Source organism: Amblyomma maculatum, chromosome 5 (genome assembly GCF_055883805.1).
Source record: "Amblyomma maculatum isolate TAMU_Amacu chromosome 5, ASM5588380v1, whole genome shotgun sequence".
Taxonomy (NCBI): Eukaryota; Metazoa; Arthropoda; class Arachnida; order Ixodida; family Ixodidae; genus Amblyomma; species Amblyomma maculatum.
The window spans coordinates 22,586,561-22,604,368 of NC_139348.1; the positions used below are offsets into that span (position 1 = coordinate 22,586,561).

Consider the following 17,808-nt stretch of genomic DNA (forward strand, 5'->3'; position numbering starts at 1 on the left):
CAAACAATATGGTGCACTAGGAACGCCGCCGACATCATTATACAAAACACAGCAGTATATCTAAACTACCGCATGACTATGGCCGCAGAAGCGAAGATCAGCAATCTTCGCAAAACCACGATCTCCCTGCTCGACGTCCACGAGATGCGGAATCAACCACCACATGTCAAATAACGCCGCTTCTTGGGCAAGTTGGTGCATACTTGAGTTGGTGAAAAACGGCGCCGAACGAAACATACCACAAGAAAGAAGACAAGACAGAGGCGCTACAATGTCTCGTCTTCTTTCTTGTGGTGTGTTTCTTTCGTTCAGCTGAAGTTTTCACCAATTCAAACATCTGTCAATGGCGCAGTGGCATTCACTCCTCCTGTCAAGCGGTGTCATTTTCTATCTCTCACCAATGTAGCAAAACGCGAACGAATAACTCTGCAGCAGCGCTGCTACGGTCTATGGACGGCAGTTGTCCAATTGGCGTCCGTGATAGTACAGCGCTTTAACTAGAACCCTGCAATGGCAATTACCGGCCGTCCTGTTGTACTACAGTGGAACTGCAGAGGCATATCTACGAATGTGCGGGAGCTCAAGACCCAACTACGAACTAGCAAACTCCGGAAGTGGGCCATGTTGCTATAGGAATAGGCGCCTTGACATCAATTTCGGGCGTCAGTGGTTACACATCTTCCATGACATACCGCCGTGTGCACAGTGCTGCTCCTCCAGGAAAGTCGGCGGTATATATTGATATGCGCTTTCCTCAGGTGGTCCTTTCTCTCAAAACTTGCGGCTCATCATATTGATATCAATTTTACAGCCATTGTCATTACTATGGCCATGGCTGTAAAATTTATGGAGAGCCATAGCGGTTGATTCGTTTTACGTTGAACGAGCAGGTTGCACCCCATGCTGTATTAACGTCGGCTGATTATTAAGCGTGCGTAAGCAGTACCCCGGGTGTACGATTTTAGTACCGCCCCTCAGCCGGATTGAGGGTATCCTGCTACGGGCATCGTGGCAAGCGTCTGCGGGTCGCCTTCATGGATGCCCTGTTCTACTCAACCATGCTGGGACAGCAACACGACCTTTGCGTTACACACGAAGTGTTACCTACGCTCCAGAATACACGTTGGTCGGGTTCGGGGATAATAATAAATAGGATTTTTTCAAGAACCGAACTACTACTACACTACCTCAATAACTAAACGCCATGAACAAAGTTTGGCTGCAAAGGAGTGATGGAAGTCAGCTGTTCGTTGTGTCGTCCAAGTAACCGCCGAAACAGTTCCGAGCAAACGAAAAGCCGCCTCAGCGTTTATTAGCGCTCGTTTTATACAGGCTCCGGGAAAGGGCACACAAGTGGCGAGCATGCGCCGATGATGCTGCACACAGGCTAGGGTCGCATTCAGCTTATCTACACGATACAGTGACCCCATTTCCAAAAACCAAGAAAGCATCTAACCGACCTGCAAACTTAAGTCCTATCTCCTTAACACCAACAATATGCAAGCTGGCAGAGAAAATGCTAGTTACACAATTATTGTGGTGGCTTGAGCTGTACGGCGTCTATCACCCCACTAAAACTGGTTTTTCTCCATAGGGTAGTTTGGCTTTCTTGCCATCAGCAGTTCGGTCATCGACCCGCAGCCGCAACAGCCGGACCGTTGCACCAATGGATATTGAAAAGCCATATAACAACATCAGTCATACTGTCATCGTGAATTCGGTTGACATACTAAACTCCATCTGACAGTGCGCAGTTATGTCGAATCATTCATGAGAGGCAGAAAATTTCCAATGGGCCTCAAGGGTTTGGACGAATTGTTTTGCTACGTGGCGTGACCCAGGGATCGGCATTATTACTGAAATTATTTAATATCGCTGTCATCTCGTTAGCATAGCGCTTGCATGCAATCTCTGACATTGGTATATACAATACGCGAATGATATCACTATCTGGAGCGCAAATCATGATTGGTTCATTCAGGAGACTGCCCCAAGTCAGCCGAAGGCATTACCTCTAAATACGCTGTATCAATTATTCATCTTTCGGGGCGGAAAACTACGTACACGTAGCTTGAAACAAGTTCACTTCGTCGCTGTCTATCAGGTTCCCCACTAAAGGAAAGTTGAAATTAAAAATTCTAGGTTTGACGAATAAGGAATTAAGGGTTTCTCGGGGAAAAAGCTACTCATATTTTGGGCTTGATTAGATGCAGAGGGCGGCGCTGGTTCGTCCATTTCACAGCAATTGGCAAGGGCAGTCGGGATGCAACGTATTGTTTATCAAGCCCAGTTTAAACACACAACAGGATCACAATGTGATCGCCTTGAGGCAGCGAACCGAGAGGCTATGAGGGCCATTATATGCCTTCCACACAATTGAAATTGCGCGGTTCAGCACATCTGTGAGCTGCAGCGGCAGCGCTGTGATGCTCGCAGACTTAAGGCCGATCTATCGCAGTTCCCACAAACACTGATGGCCTATGCAACTACGCTATTTACTCTTCAGCCGCCAGCACCAGTTCATCCTCCCTGGAAGCTTGTTCTGCTAAGCGAAAACGAGCGAACGGATAATCACAGACGAACGTTGTAGTTATTTTAATATCCAGTATTTTGTTTACCTTTCTGTGTTTATTTTGTAAGCATCGGGCCGATGCCTGTTAAGGGGGAAGTAATGCCGCAAACCATTCAAATCTTGTTCTTTTTTCGACAGCCGCCGAGAATTAGCGGCCTTACCACTCTAATTCAAGTGCGCGGATCAATTCTGTATTCTTTGCTTGTTCATGCTCGTTGTCGCATAACGTACCTTTATCAGTTTCAGTGTCGCGCAAGATGCGGCGAGATGTGTCTTGAAGATTCCGGCCACTCGCGTATGTTTCTTCTATGTTCCAGGTTGGGCTAGGAACAGTTTGTGGTTTTATCTGTTTCTTAGCAACCTTTAAACTGAGCGTGCACGTGAGCGACGGGAATTCTTTGTTAGATGACCGACGAGCACGTTTGCTGCTATCGCTGCCGCCGAGCTGTTGAGTTTAGTTATTTTGAGCGCGCAAGTCACCCTAATAAATGGTTAATGTTGTAGCTCCTCTGTGCCCTTTTCTGATCACGGCATTGTCACCGTCACGTGACACTGTCGGTTACTAATTCTGTCGGACACTGTCAGTTGCTATTGATGTCGGTTACTGTTTGTAACGTATATTCAGTGTGGAAGTCATTGCCCTGATTCGTCCACAGGGTAACATCGTTCGCGTATATGCCGAACGTTAGCCCATCTAGCTGTTCTGTAGTTGCCTCGGGAGTTCGTACATTACCACGTTCAATAGAAAGGGAGATATATATCCTGAGCGCAAGTGCGTCGTACATAGTGTTGGGGTGGCTACCCAGAAAACTTAATAGTGGCGCCATCTAAGCGTAGCCAGGGGGGATTGTAATAAATCACTTCGTGTTTGATTCTGGAGCAGCGTGTTTGCTTGGCTCTCTCTCTCGGCCTCCCGGCAACACAGCACGGGAACGCCCACGCAACATGGTGTCAGAAATGACAGCAGCATGAAAAACTTGTTCTAAAAACAGTTGCTTTCAACAGCCGTCAACGGCAAAAAGATGCTCCCTAACCAAAGCGCCCAGCAGGCCCAGTGGCTAGGCCCTACTCTGCAACCGCCAGACACGTTCGACTTCCGCAACCCTGCAAGTTGGTCTTCATGGAAGTCTCGCTTCGAGGACTATGCCGCTGTCTCCGGACTACGGAACGCTCCGCAAGACGTGCAAGTACATACGCTTCTGTACTGTATGGGACCGGAAGCTCGCTCGCTGCTAGATACTTTTTCACTCGACGCTGCCGTGTTAGCCTCCTACGACGCAGTTGTCAAACACTTCGAGCTCTTCGTACATCCCTGTAATGAGCTCTGTGAGTCGTCTCACTTTCACAAGCACAATCAGTAACCTGGTGAAAGTGTCGACGCATTTACACCGAACTGTTCAAGTTAGTGAAACGTTGCAACTACCCGTCACTGGCGGTAGAAGAACGCTTGGTCCGCGACAGGTTTGTCGTTGGATTGGTCGACACGTGTCTCTCCGATAAGCTTTGCTGCTACCCGAAGCTAACTTTCAAAGAAGCTTGGACGCAAGCTCGTCCGTCCGAGGATACAGACAAAGAACGCTCACTCTCACGGCTACCTCCCAAGGCATGGTCAACATTGATGCTGCGACTCAGAAGTTTCGCGACGGCCGGTCGATGCCAGAACGCGCTCAACGGACATGAATTCGGAATGCTATCGTGGTATTCCGGTCTGTTTCTTCTGCAGCCGCGCATATCATGCACGCTCAGAGTGCCCGGCAAAGAATTCTATCTGCAACTGCTGCGGTAAAAAAGGTCATTTTGCTGAAGCTTGCCCCTCCAGGAAGTCGAGGCAGGCCAAACTCAATGCCATCCAAATGCGTGCTCTCGAGACGCCAGCTAAACGAAGTATGTGGATATCACAGTCGACAAATACACAACTCAGTTCAAAGTAGACTCAGGGGCCGAGGTTTCCGCAGTTCCAAGTGACTTTCCCGGAGTCCCGGCTGAGCTCGCCTAGGTAGACGCTATTTTGACAAGGCCCGGTGGCCAACCTCTGCGTGTACGGGGTTCGTATTTGGCACAGCTATCTTAGCAAGGGAAGACCAGATCCCAGTGTCTTTGCGCCATTGAGTTACTTTCAGTACCTTTACTGGGTCTACCAGCCCTCCAAGCTCTTGAAGTTGTTAAATTTTTTGTACTGTCAACACTCCTGAGCCAACGCTGCCTGCTGAACTGTTCCATGGCCTCGGCACGCTCAGAGATGAGCACACCATTCGCTTGGAACAAGGTGTTGTGCCGTTCTGACTCAGTGCGTCTCAACGCATAGCGATCCCGGAGATAACCTCCCTCGTGACCAGCTGTGAAAGGTGCGCGCTTACTCGAGTGAATTCACCGGACCCACTCCTTCCTACAAACCACCCTGGTCGTCCCTGGAAAGTTTTAGCATGGACCTCTTTCACCACAATTCTCAAACCTTCTTAATGGTAGTGGGCTACTCCCGCTTGCCAGAGGTGGTGACAGTGAAAAGTACAACAGCTCCAGTAATCATTGAGGTGCTCAAAACCTGTTCGGCCGTCTTGGGATACCGCAACAGGTTGTCAGATAACGGTCCGGCATTTTCTTCACGCCAATTTGCCGCATTCGCCGCATCTTATAAGGTTTCAACCACATCACCAGTAGCCCCCATTACCCAGTCTAACAGAGAGCCAGAGCGCATGATCCGAACTAGAAAGACATCTTCCATAAGGCAAAAGGTCCTCACTTGGCCCTTCTCTGCTATAGAGATACACCAGGTGTGAGTGGCTTGAGCCCGGCTCAGCTCCTAATCGGAAGGCAACTGAGAACTCGAGTCCCAAAGCCGGATAAAAAGCTTCGTACACACTGGACCGAAAGGGAGGAAGTAGCCCTCAGAGATGATTCTTACAAGAAAAGGAGTGCAAAGAACTTCAACCGACCTCATCGCGTCAGGGATCTTCCATCACTTCAGTCCGGTGAGCAGGTTTGGGTTCGACCCTACGAAGTGCGTGCTACAGTTCTGAGCAAGGCATAGTGTCCAAGGTCATTCGTCATCGAAACGGAGCGAGGAACGATTATGCAGCGGAATCGTCTATACCTTGTTCCCTTTGTGTTGAGGGCAGCAGATCCCGCACTTCTCCAGCCTCACCGCCTAACTCAAGAAGCAGCAGCACCTGATCCGCCGCCTGTTACAGCGGGGCCTTCACGTCTTCGTGATGATGTTTTGTTTACCCGTAGCGGCAGCCGTGTATTACCACCGGACCGCTTGAACTTGCGACTGAGGGGAGGGGGGAAATGTTGGGGGGTCACCACCTATGAACCTAATATTGGCGCCCTCTACCTTACGCGCAGCCAGGGGGGGATTGTAAGAAATCACTTCGTGTTTGGTTCTAGAGCGGCGTGGATGCTTGGCTTGCTCTCTCGGCCTCCCGGCACGACAGCACGGGAACGCCCACGCAACACATAGGTGGTTTAAGCGAAGTTTGATAAATCCTTTCTGCTCAAACGTTTCCTGCAGGAACGCGGTGGCATCGGTGAGCCTCGGCTGCAGGTTGGACCTGAAGCAGATCGCCCAGCGTGCCCTGAACACGGAGTACAAGCCCAACCGCAGCCCGGCGCTAGTCATGCGCATCCGGCAACCCAGGTCCACGGCTCTGATCTTCAGCTCCGGAAGGATGGTGTGCAGTGGAGCTAGGAGGTATGCGTGCGACGAAGCCATTTTTCATGCACGCTCTAAATCCCCTGAATATCACATCTCGGTGAAACCAGCACACTGTCATTGGCATCTTTGTGCGCGCATCGTCTGATTCGTTAAAGGAACTTTACGCAGTCATTCCGCAGGTGACAGGGCGCTGGCAGGTGGTACCTGGCAAGTGACATAGCTTAGAACTGATTCTTCGATGGTTTGTGGCACTTATCATCATCATCAGCCTGACTATACCCACTGCAGGGCGAAGGCTACTCCCTTATTTCTCCAATTAACCCGGTTCTGTGCTAGCTGCATCCACTTCACTCCTGCGAACTTCTTAACCTCATCCGCCCACCTAACTTTCTGCCCTCCCCTACTACGCTTTCCTTCCCTTGGAATCCAGTTTGTTACCCTAAGCGACCATCAGGTATCCTCTTTTTGCAGCACATGTCCTGCCCATGCCCATTTCTTCTTCCTAATTCCCGCTAGAATGTCGGTAATTTGAGTTATTTCTCTGACCCACTCTGCACGCTTCCTATCTCTTAATTTTACCCCTACCATTTTTCGTTCCATAGCCTTCTGGGTTGTCCTCAACTTAAGTCGCGTTAAGTGCCACTCTTCTACTTAAGTGGCACTTACCGCGACCACATATCATAAGTTTGAAGCACCTGCCGCTGGATTGTTCAGTTTTTGTGGGATAGTGGAACCAACTTAGATCACTGCAGCCTAATGCATCGAAGAAATGCAGAATATCCCTCTTTATTCTTCTTTGCTCCCATTTCTTACTCTACATCTAATAACGCCATCTTCGTCAGCTAATCAATAGACTAAATATTTTGTATGTCATGTTGTCATGTAATGTCACATCTGCAGTTACCATGCTGAAAATTACCCATGCTAGCATCAGTACATATCTTAAAAAATGTTTTATACAACTGTACTTTCCCTAGAGCTTCCCTAGAGAAGCTATATCTTCTCTTGAAGTGAGAAGCTATTCAGCTTCAAACGTCAAAGCGCGGTGACTGAGTGTCAGCATCCCCTTCTAGCGTGCTTGCGGACGGCGTTAAATTCCCTCCCAGACCCCAAATTCGGTTTCTTTTCGTAGAGCGTTAGCTCCGTTTCTAACATTCATTAAGGTAATTTTACACCATAATTTGACCTTCAGCCACAGGTGTTGCTAGGTGCGTACTCTGTAAGGTACGCCAGCTGCCATGGAGAGGAGTTGAGAGGGTGGTATAGAGAGAATCCATGCCAACATCACTTTTAGGGTGAACTGAACTGAACTGAACTGCCAGGAATAGTAATAATTGGTTCAAGGAAGGAAAAGGCGCAGTATCTGTCACGCTTCCCCGTGGACATGCGATTCGCCATGGATAATAACAGTTCAGTTCAATTCAGTTGGTCAGTCGCGTCCGACTCTTCGTGACCCTATGAACCATATCACGCCACGCTTCCCAGTCTCTCACTATCTTCCTAACATCACATAACTTCACCTGCAGCGCCTCGAGAATACCATCTAACCATCGCGTTTGCTGCCTACCCCTTCTCCGGTGACCCTCAACCTTTCCCAACTTGAAATCTTTCTCCTACGACTCCTCTCTTCTCATCAGATGTCCAAAGTAGCTGAGCTTTAACTTTAGAATTTGACCCTCCAATGAGCAGTCAGGGTTTAGGGTCGACAATACCGACTCATTTGATCTTCTGGCCGTCCAAGGAACTCTCAAGAGTCTCCGCCAGCACCACAATTGAAACGCGTCAATTCTTCGACGGTCAGCCTTCTTCACAGTCCAACTCTCGCATCCATACTTCACAACAGGAAACACTATAGCACAAGTTATACGGATATTGGTTGGCAGTGTAATGTCTCTGCTCTTTACTAGGTGGTCAAGGCTAGCCATGGCTCTCTTTCCCAGAAGCAGGTGTCTCCTAATTTCATGGCTTCAGTATCCTTCCGGGGTAATCTTGGAGCCCAAAAAGAGAAAATCTGTCACAGCTTCCGCTTCTTGTCCCTTGATGCTTCAGGACTTGATCGGGCAAGATGCCATGATCTTTGTCTTTTTAGTGTTCAATTTAAGCCCAAACCTCTCACTCTCTTCTTGTACGCGCATAAGAAGTCTCTTGAGTTCCACTTCACTTTATGCCATTAAAGTGCCATCATCCGCATATATAAGGTTGTTGATACGTTTTCCAGCAATCTTCACTCCAGCTGAAGACTCGTCCAGACCGTCCTTCCTCATGATGCACTCAGCATATAGGTTAAATAGGCAGGGCTACATTATGCAGCCTTATCTCACTCTTTTCTCAATCGCAAACCAATTAGTAAGACCATTCCCAGTTCTAAATGTGGCCTCTTGCCCTTCATACAGGTTCCTGAGGAGAGGGATGCTGTGAATTGGAACTCCCATCTCTTGGAGAGCTTGCCACAATCTGCTGTGATCTACGCAGTCAAACGCTTTCGCATAATCAATAAAGCAGAAGTAGATGGGTTTCTGGAACTCTCTTGCTTTTGTCATGATCTAGCGAAGGTTAGCAATCTGGTCTCTAGTTCCTCTGCCCTTGCGAAACCCAGCTTGCACGTCCGGAAGCTCCCGATCCACATACTGCTGCAGCCTACCTTGGAGGATTTTCAACATCACCTTGTTAGCATGCGAAATAAGCGCGATCGTGCGGTAGTTGGAACAACCTTTCTTTGGAATGGGGATGTAAACTGACCTCCCCCAATCCTCTAGCAGAACGTTAACAGCGTCTTCATGGTCGAGGTTTTGAAGCAACTCAGCTGGAATGCCATCAATTCCGCTGGCTTTGTTCTTAGCAAGGCTGACTAAGGCCCATTCAACTTCACTCTTCAGGATGCCCGGCTCGAGATCAGTACTCACAACCGTCTTATGTTTGGTTTGCACGTCCGGACCGGGTCCTTCTTGTACAGTTCTTTAGTGTATTCCTGCCATTTCTTCTTTATCTCTGAGGCTTAAGAGAGGTCCCTGCCTCGTTTGTCCTTTATCCCGCCCAGGTTAGCACAGAAGCGGCCTTTGATATCTTTGTCTTATACAGAGCTCTTGTGTTCCTCAAATGGCTGTTGTCTTCAACTGGTTGGCACTGTATGTTCAGGAAGGCATTCTCATCTCTTCTTGCTATTTTCTGAAAATCCGCATTGACAACCTTGTATATCTTTCTCTTTCCCCCATAACTTTTGCCATCCTCCTTTCCTCAGCTATTTGCAAAGCCTCTTCAGATAACCAGTTTTCTTTCTTGCTTTTCTTTTTCTTTGGAACTACCTTAGTAGCAACTTCTTGTGTTATATCACGAACATTAGTCCACATCTCTTCAGACTCTCCGTCTCCTAGATCTAATTCTTGAAATCGATTCCTCACTTCCACGGCATATTCTGAGGGAATTTGATCCAGATCATATCTGAAAGGCCTTCTAGTTTTTCTAAAACAAAAGTACGAATGGTTTAGTTTTGATTAAACTGTGTAGTCGCGATAGCTTCACGTGGCAACGCCACCTGGCTTCGCTTAACTCCAATCATATCTCTTCTGCAGACTTCCTTGCCTCGCATCTTCTCGAACGGAGTCAGACGAACGGTCTTCGGATGGCATTTTCGACGTCGAGACGGCGGCAGCAGTAGCTGCGGCCTCCAACGTCCGACGTTCCCGCCTAGCTCCGTCGTCGCGACATCGTTTTTGCGAAGCGCTGCTCGCGTTCTTCTGGCATTTCGGTTGCTCTGTTCGATTTGCTCCAATCATTTCGCTTCTGCAGACTTCCTTGCTTGATCGCTATGTCTTCCGGATCATCAGAAGCACCGTTTATTGCGGTACGTCGTGCGGCGGTTCACGCCTTTCTCATCGTCCGGCTGCATGACATGGCTCTGGCCGAGCACATACATTCATGCAACCGGCGCATGCGATGGCGGCAGACGCTTTCCCCCTCCATTTGGTCACGGTGTGTGACATTAGTGAAATAGCGCTCAGGCCTCAAGTGTATAGGAGGCTTTGGTGCACCTTCTGTTCCTGGGGTGTCTCTTCCTCTTCGCAAACAAACGGGCCACGGCGGCAGAGTACGGCACATCTGTTGGAGCTAGAATCACGATGATTTACATAGTACCGCTTTTCTTTTCCACGCGCCGCTGAACCACCGATTGGTGATCATGGGTCACGTAGTGCGCCGCGGTCCACCTCCGCCATCAAACTTCCAAACAGTCACTTAGCGGATGCCTGCCACCGCACTGCATGTGCGAAGATTGCTGTATTTCGCGTCTGTGTTTTGCAGCTCGTGTTCTTTTTTCTTGTGAGAAATACTTAGCGGCAGAATGCCAGGCTGCAGAGCTTTCGGTTGCAGCAACCTGCATGAGTCCGGAATGTTTTTTAAGGCGAAAGCCTTTATAGCTACCTGGTTTAGCAAAAATGTGTGTGTGTGATTTGCGCAATAATGCGTCGCTCGCAAATAGCGGACTTGTGAGGAGGAAGATTAGGAATGAAAACGATTGATGGGGATAAGTACGACCCGAAGTTATAAACTCGATATGTCAATAACTAATAAAGATGATCAATAATGACTTCTAATGACCAGCACATCAAACTTCAACTCGTAATGACCGCACCTGATTGGAAATTAGTAAAATGCTTAGCAGTGTGTTGAAATGACTACAATGACTAGTCGTGGATAAAATTGACTTCTAATAACTACAGAATGACCAATATGTCAAACCATGACTTTTGAGGCCCTGCGGCCCTTTTTATGTTTCAAACCGCGAACGCTTTTTTTTTCGTTAGCATTGGTGTTTGCCCGGGCAGCGCTAGTGCGCATGATAGAGCCGGCAATCGTTGGGGAGGAATGTTATCGGCAGGGAAACGAAAGTAGATTAGCGCGTCGACAGCACAGCTCCTGGCTTTTTGCTCGGCGGGACACCGGCGTGGGGCGGCCAGCGTGCGTCAAGGGCCAGCGGAATGTGCACCGAAGACAGTACGAAGATCTGCGAAAAGACGGAAGCAGTGCCTGGAGGAATGGCTTAGGCGTATTTGCGTGAGTTGTTGCCACGCAAGGGCCAATGTTTCTTGTGCCGCCGGTAGCGCTTTGGCCCCGTTGCTCGTCCTGTTCGCTCCACGGTGTGTTTTATCTCGCCGTGGTGAAGCCCTGACCCTCTTTCTGCTTTGTCTTTCGTGTTTTGTAGTCGCGGAGCTATAAAATATACGGAGCTATAAAATAACACCATTATGCAGTTTTATCAGGTACGCGTGCTGATGTATAGCATAAGCTGGACTGTTTACACGTGCCGCATTCTCGCGTATCATGATCTGTGATCAGTGCTGCTCTATTATAAAAGCAAGAGCATCTATCAACAAACGTTGTCCTTTGGCCTCCAGCCACCGGCTACGTTCCGTTATTTCAGTGGCGACGAGGATGGGATAACTGCTGTACGATAGCAGCCAGGCCACCCGAGTTCGACGACACCACTAGTAGCTAGGGCACTTACCGTGTTCGTTTGGAGGCCTTTTTTGAGGGCCACAGCATCACAGACTGAGGAAAACAGGGTGCGCTTCTGGCGTCGGCACTGAATGACAACGTGGTGCGTGTGCTTCAAGGCCAGTGCCAGACGGAATCGGTGAACAACCTGAGCTACAAGGCCGTCGTACAGCTCCTGGACAACCACTTTCATGAGATAGCAACTAGCTACGTTTTCTTTATTCGGAACCAAGCGGACGGCGAAAGAGTACGGGACTACATCACCGACCTGAGGCGTCTTGCCAAGGATTGCAGTTTTGATAAGTTTTTGGATCGCATGTTGCGGGATCGGATTGTCTGCAGAATCCGTGATGAACAAGCTCGACGGCATATGTTATCGCAAAAGAAGTTGAGCCTGGCAGAGGCAGAAGCTTTTGTTCTAGCCGCGGAAAGCGCCGAGACGAATGTCCGGGTGATTAAAGAAAGGAGCTTCAACGACAACGTTGGGCTTTTGGCGGAATTTCCGGAAATTTTCGAGGATAGTTTGGGTCGTTGTAAGGGGCCGCCCGTGAAACTACACAAAAAAGAGGCCGCTGTACCACGCTTTCTCAAGGCTCGACCAGTGCCCTACGCACTTCGGGAAAAGGTATCGGCAGAAATTGACCGCATGGTACAGGAAGGGGTGCTTTCACCAGTGAGAGTTTCCGAGTGGGCTACGCCTGTCGTGCCTATAGTGAAACGGAACAGTGAAATTAGACTGTGCGGCGACTTCAAACTAACCGTGAATCAGGCGACACATTTCTAACAGAACCCTTTGCCAAAAATCGAGGAAATCTTCGCATCTCTGTACAGAGTGGAGGTGTTCACCACTCTGGATTTACGGCACGCATATAATCAACTTCCACTGGACGACGAGGCACAAAAAAGGGCCATGTTAAACACCCACAAAGGGTTGTTTGCATACAACCGCCTCGCTTTCGGCAACGCATCGGCTCCAGCTTTGTTCCAGCGTCGCCTCGAAGCCGTTCTACAAGGCATCCCTCGTGTCAAGATGTACTTAGATAACATCAGTATTGCCGAAAAACAGAACGACTACTCAACTCTTCGGCAAGTCTTCGAGCGGCTTGCGCGGTAATGGGCTCAAGCTGAACCGTGACAAATGCAGGTTCCGCGAGAAGGAAGTTTGGTTCTTGGGCCACAAGATCGATGCAACTGGGTTACACACTCCTGAGAATATGGAAGCCGTCACAGCCGCACCCAGACCAGAGACGGTGAGCCAGCTTAAATTCTTCTTGGGATTGATCACATATTACGCCAAGTTTTTGCCCAATCTCGCAACTAAGCTGGTTCCCCTCTATAGGCTGCTGGCTAAAGGAGCGCGATGGCAATGGGGATCCGAACACGAAGCCTTCCAGGCAGCAAATCAGGCTATGGCGAAAGCACAGCTTCTCGTACACTACGCCCCCGAAAAGCCGTTGCGGCTTGAATGCGACGCTTCGCCAGTGGGTGCCGGCGCTGTGTTGTCACACCGAATTGGAAACCGGGACTATCCCATAGCGTTCCGTTCAACAGCACTGACACCTTCGGAGCAGATTTTTTCGCAATTAGAGAAAGAAGCGTTCGCGTTGGTTTTCGACGTTACCAAGTTTCGAGATTATTTGTTGGCGAAGCATTTTACTCAGGTGATGGATCACAAGCCACTGACAGGTCTGTACCACCCGTAAAAGCCGATTCCGCAAATGGCAGCAAAAAGAACAGCGGTGGGCGTTGCTGCTAACGGCTTAACATTATGATCTAGAGTATCGGCCAGAACAGCGAAATGCCAACGCAGACGCTCTCAGTCTCCTTCCACTGCCGTGCATGGGAGACCGAGGAGGGCAAAACCGCATGGAATACGTGCTTTAAGCGCAGTGCCTCCATTCCACGGTCCTTTCCACTCAACAGCTAAGGAAACTAGCGGCGCGGACGATACGCTTCATCAGATCAGGTGGTAGATCGCACATGGCTGGCCACGGTATTTATCAGCAGCACAGCAACACCTGATGCCGTACTTTTCTCGCCGCAACGAGCTCGCGGCCAGTAACGACCTGATTTACTGGGGTCATCAAGTAGTGTTGCCAGAAGCGGCGCGACAAAGCATGCTAAAGGAACTGCACGACAGTCACCCCGGTATCAGTGCCATGAAGCGCACGGCTCGGGCTCGGGCGTTGTTTGGGTACCCTGGGTTAGATAGGGACATCGAACTGTTGGTTTTTGAAGTTGCCCGCAATGTATACAATGCTGGCTCATGCCGGCTGCTGAAGTTCCCACTCCATGGCCGGTGAGCAAAAAGCCCTGGTACAGGGTTCATATGGACTTCGCGGGCCCCATCAAAGGCTACCACGTTTTTGTGCTGGTTGATGCTGACACAAAGTGGATTGAAGCTATACCTTTCAAAACGACCACGGCGGAGGTCACCATTCAAGTACTTCGAGGTATTTTCGCACGCTTTGGCTTGCCATTCTGTGTGGTATCTGATAACGGGCCACAGTTTTCAAGCTCCGCCACGTCCAGTTTCTTGCAGGAAAATTAGGTGAAACACATAAGAAACGCCCCATACCATCCCTAGTCAGATGGGTTGCCGGAACGGGCTGTGCGAACAGTAAAAGAAGGTCATCGGAAGAATCTGACAAGTACATTGCAAGAACTACTAATCAAGGTTTTATTCCGTTATAGAATGACACCTTTGGAAAGAGGAAAATCGCCAGCGGCACGGCTGTTGGCCTTCCGTCCCGGAACCTGGCTGACAACTATCACGAATACCAAGGTGATAAGACATGACGGTTCTAGCGAAGCGGATCCAGGAGCAGCAAAAGAACCGACCCGGTTTCAACCTGGCAGGCTTGTATGGTCGCGCCAGTTTGTCTTCCCGGAAGTGGATGCCGGCAACAGTAGTGTCCACGACGGGAGCACGCGTGGTGACACTGGAAACACCGGAGGGACAGCAGCGACGCCACGTAGACCAACTCCGGCCACTAGTCACGAGTTCATCACCTAACAAGCACAGCCATGACCAGACCAACGACGGAGCTAAGCGTAGTTCCGGGGAAGCAGAAACTCGCCTAGATACGGAGGCACGGGAAGTCAGCTCTCAAGCCGAAGACCAACAACCAACACGTCGTTCTACTCGCCTGCGGAAGCCCCAAGATCATATCACGTACTCCAGCTTAGGGGGTGGGGATGCAGTGTTATCAGGTACGCGTGCTGATGTATAGCATAAGCTGTAACGGTTTACACGTGCCGCATTCTCGCGTATCATGATCTGTGATTAGTGCGGTTCTGTTATAAAAGCAAGAGCGCCTATCAATAAGCGTTCTGTCCTTTGGCCTTCAGCCGCCGGCAACGTTCCGTTATTTCACACTACCTTTCAGAAAAAGAAAACGCGGAGCAATTAAAACAAAGCACTTTGCATGCATATGCTGGGATTAGATCAACCGTCTCTTCACACTATACACGTGCACGCTAACCCTACTACACGGAGCCTTTTTTTTCTTTTTGATGGCTTGGGAAAACTTTGAGGAAGAGAAACTACCCCAGCTCATGCCTGAAATCACCGGGCTGCATAATGCAAGCCCACTCTGACCTCGCTATTCCCCAACATCGCAAATGCGAGCATTCCCGAGCATACACAAGCATAAAGCTGCGGTAGCCAGCTAGGCAGTTCTTTCAGGTCAGCACACAGACAAGAACACGGAATTTAAATTGAACGTTGCCATTTTGAGAGCGCTGTAGCGCCATCTGTAGACCGTCGCCTCTGGGATGGTAGATGAGGCAGCCACGGATACACGCATAGGTTTCTCGTTTAAATTAATGATTTACCTGAGAGTATAACCTCCAAGATCCGTCTATACGCCGATTATTGCGTGCTGTACCACACTATCAACTCTGTTAATGATCACCTCCTTCTGAATGAGTCTTTTGGTATGTTCCGTGACTGGTGTAATACGTGGCAGATGAACATCAATTTCAGCAAAACAGTTGTCATGTCTTTCACCAACCGCCTATCACCTTCTATTTACGACTATGCATCACTGCAAAGGGTTCATGAATATAAATATCTTCGCGTCGTTTTTTCTCACAATATGCAATGGTCAAAACACACCGATTACATCACAGCTAAAGCTCTTAAAAAGGTAGGTTACTTACGACGCACAGTACGGGATGCTCCTAAAGAAGCAAAATTGCTCATGTACAAAACTATAATTCGCCCTATTCTTGAATACGCTTCTGATGTCTGGAATCCATTCAAGCAATGTGAAATCGATCAAATAGAATCTGTACAACGTAAAGCTGTAAGATTTATTTTTCGCCGCTACGACTTTCATTTTTCACCCTCATCTGCGATGTCTTCCCTAATCATAAGCCCGCTTGCATCCCGCCGAAAAACTGAGTCCTTAAAACTTCTTCACTCCATAGTTCATTCTGCTAATTGCCTTTCAGAGGGTAAGCATATCTCGTTTTCAAAACCATCTGCAACCAGGAGCCATCACGATCTTAATATCCAACCTTTTTTTGCCCGCACTAACGTTTTCAAATACAGTTTTTTTCCGCGCACTGTGGAGTATTGGAATTCTTTGGATGGCAACATTCGTGCACTATCAATCTCTGATTTTGCGTCGGCAATTGAGTCGTAGCATTGTATGTTGTTTTTCTAGCGTTTATATTTGTAATGCTTGTATGTACTTTTGTATGCGTGGAATTGTTCCACATTTTTGTATCCACTCCTGCTATAGCCCCTTGAGGGGCTGCAGTATTTGCAAATAAAAAATAAAAATAAAAATTTCTGTTGTAGCAAAAGCTACACTACGCCACCCTTCTCCTTTAATTTGGGAGGGTGACGTAGAATCATCCTGCCATGACATTTGATTTCACATTCCCCTTATGCCACGCAGGCACGTTCATACGACTTAGTTAAAGCGGGGCATCATATGTTGGCTAGCAGCCATAGTCTAAGGAGGAGCGTACAACAGATCTCTAAGTTTGTTTAAGGCATGTCCTGTCAGTAACCCTAGTGCTTACATAAAATAACTTTTAGTATGTTTAGAAGTTTCTTCAGGGCATTCACGTTAAGAAAAACGAGTTTTTTTGTCAAAGGTTACGCCCAGAAGTATGTGTTCAATTCTTACTGGTAGTTTTTTTTTCTTTCAGTGTAGCGTAGGATAAGCCCCGACTGAGAGAGATAGAACAGCTACTCTTTTGGTGAGAAAACTGAAATTTGTTTGTGCCTGCCCATGGTGCTAGTTTATTTATAGTCAACTGTACTTGGTCTCTCACAAGTCGATACGTTAGAGGATGTGTACACGATCTGTAGGTCATCAACATAAACAGCGAGCATTATGGATTTCGGGATAATTGGGCTTATGGAATTCATTTTTATTATACAGAGAGTTGTACTTAAGACACATCCCTGTGGTACGTCATTCTCCTGTACGAAGTTCTTTGAAAGTGTTGAGCCCAGGCGCACACGAAGGGAACGATTCGACAAGTCCTTCAGACAATTTAATATCCTACCATGTATGCCTAAATCTGCTAGGTCATGGAGGATGCCAAACCTTCATGTAGTATCCTATGCCTTCTCCGAAGTAGGCAAGCAGTGCTGTGTATAAATACTTCAAGGACAGCGTTTTCAAGGCGGACGTGATGGTCTGTTAACGTGCTTTTTTGAACCCACACTGGCGGATGCCTAAGAGTTCTCAGAAGTGAAGGAGAAAGACTAATCTAGCATTAAGAACACTTTCAAAAGACTTTGCAAGGCGACTTGTGAGAGCTATGGGTCTATAACTGCCAGGGTCTGTTGGTGGCTTCCCTGTATTCAAGAAAGGTACAATAATAGCTTTTTTCCAGCCCCCAGTAATATTTTCGGATACCCATATTTTCTTGAAAATTTTCAGGAGTGCTCCAACAATAGGTGTAGAACGATGTGCGAGCATCTGATAGTGAATTTCGTCTGGGCCAAGTACTGTTTTCTTGCCGGCAGATAGAATCGTGTTAGCTTCCTGTACCGTTATTAGATTAATATACACCTCATATGTGCTCCCACATGTCAGAAGCTTTCTTTTTTTGGCCTTGTTTT

The 17,808-nt window shown here is 48.3% G+C and overlaps 2 pseudogenes; both read left to right on the top strand.

Annotated features, from left to right (window-relative positions):
• Positions 1 to 3,594: 3,594 nt before the first annotated feature.
• LOC146187856 (uncharacterized) lies at positions 3,595 to 4,643 on the top strand (annotated as a pseudogene).
• Positions 4,644 to 5,031: 388 nt separating this feature from the next.
• LOC146187857 (uncharacterized) overlaps positions 5,032 to 17,808 on the top strand; it is a 57,522-nt pseudogene continuing 44,745 nt past the window's right edge.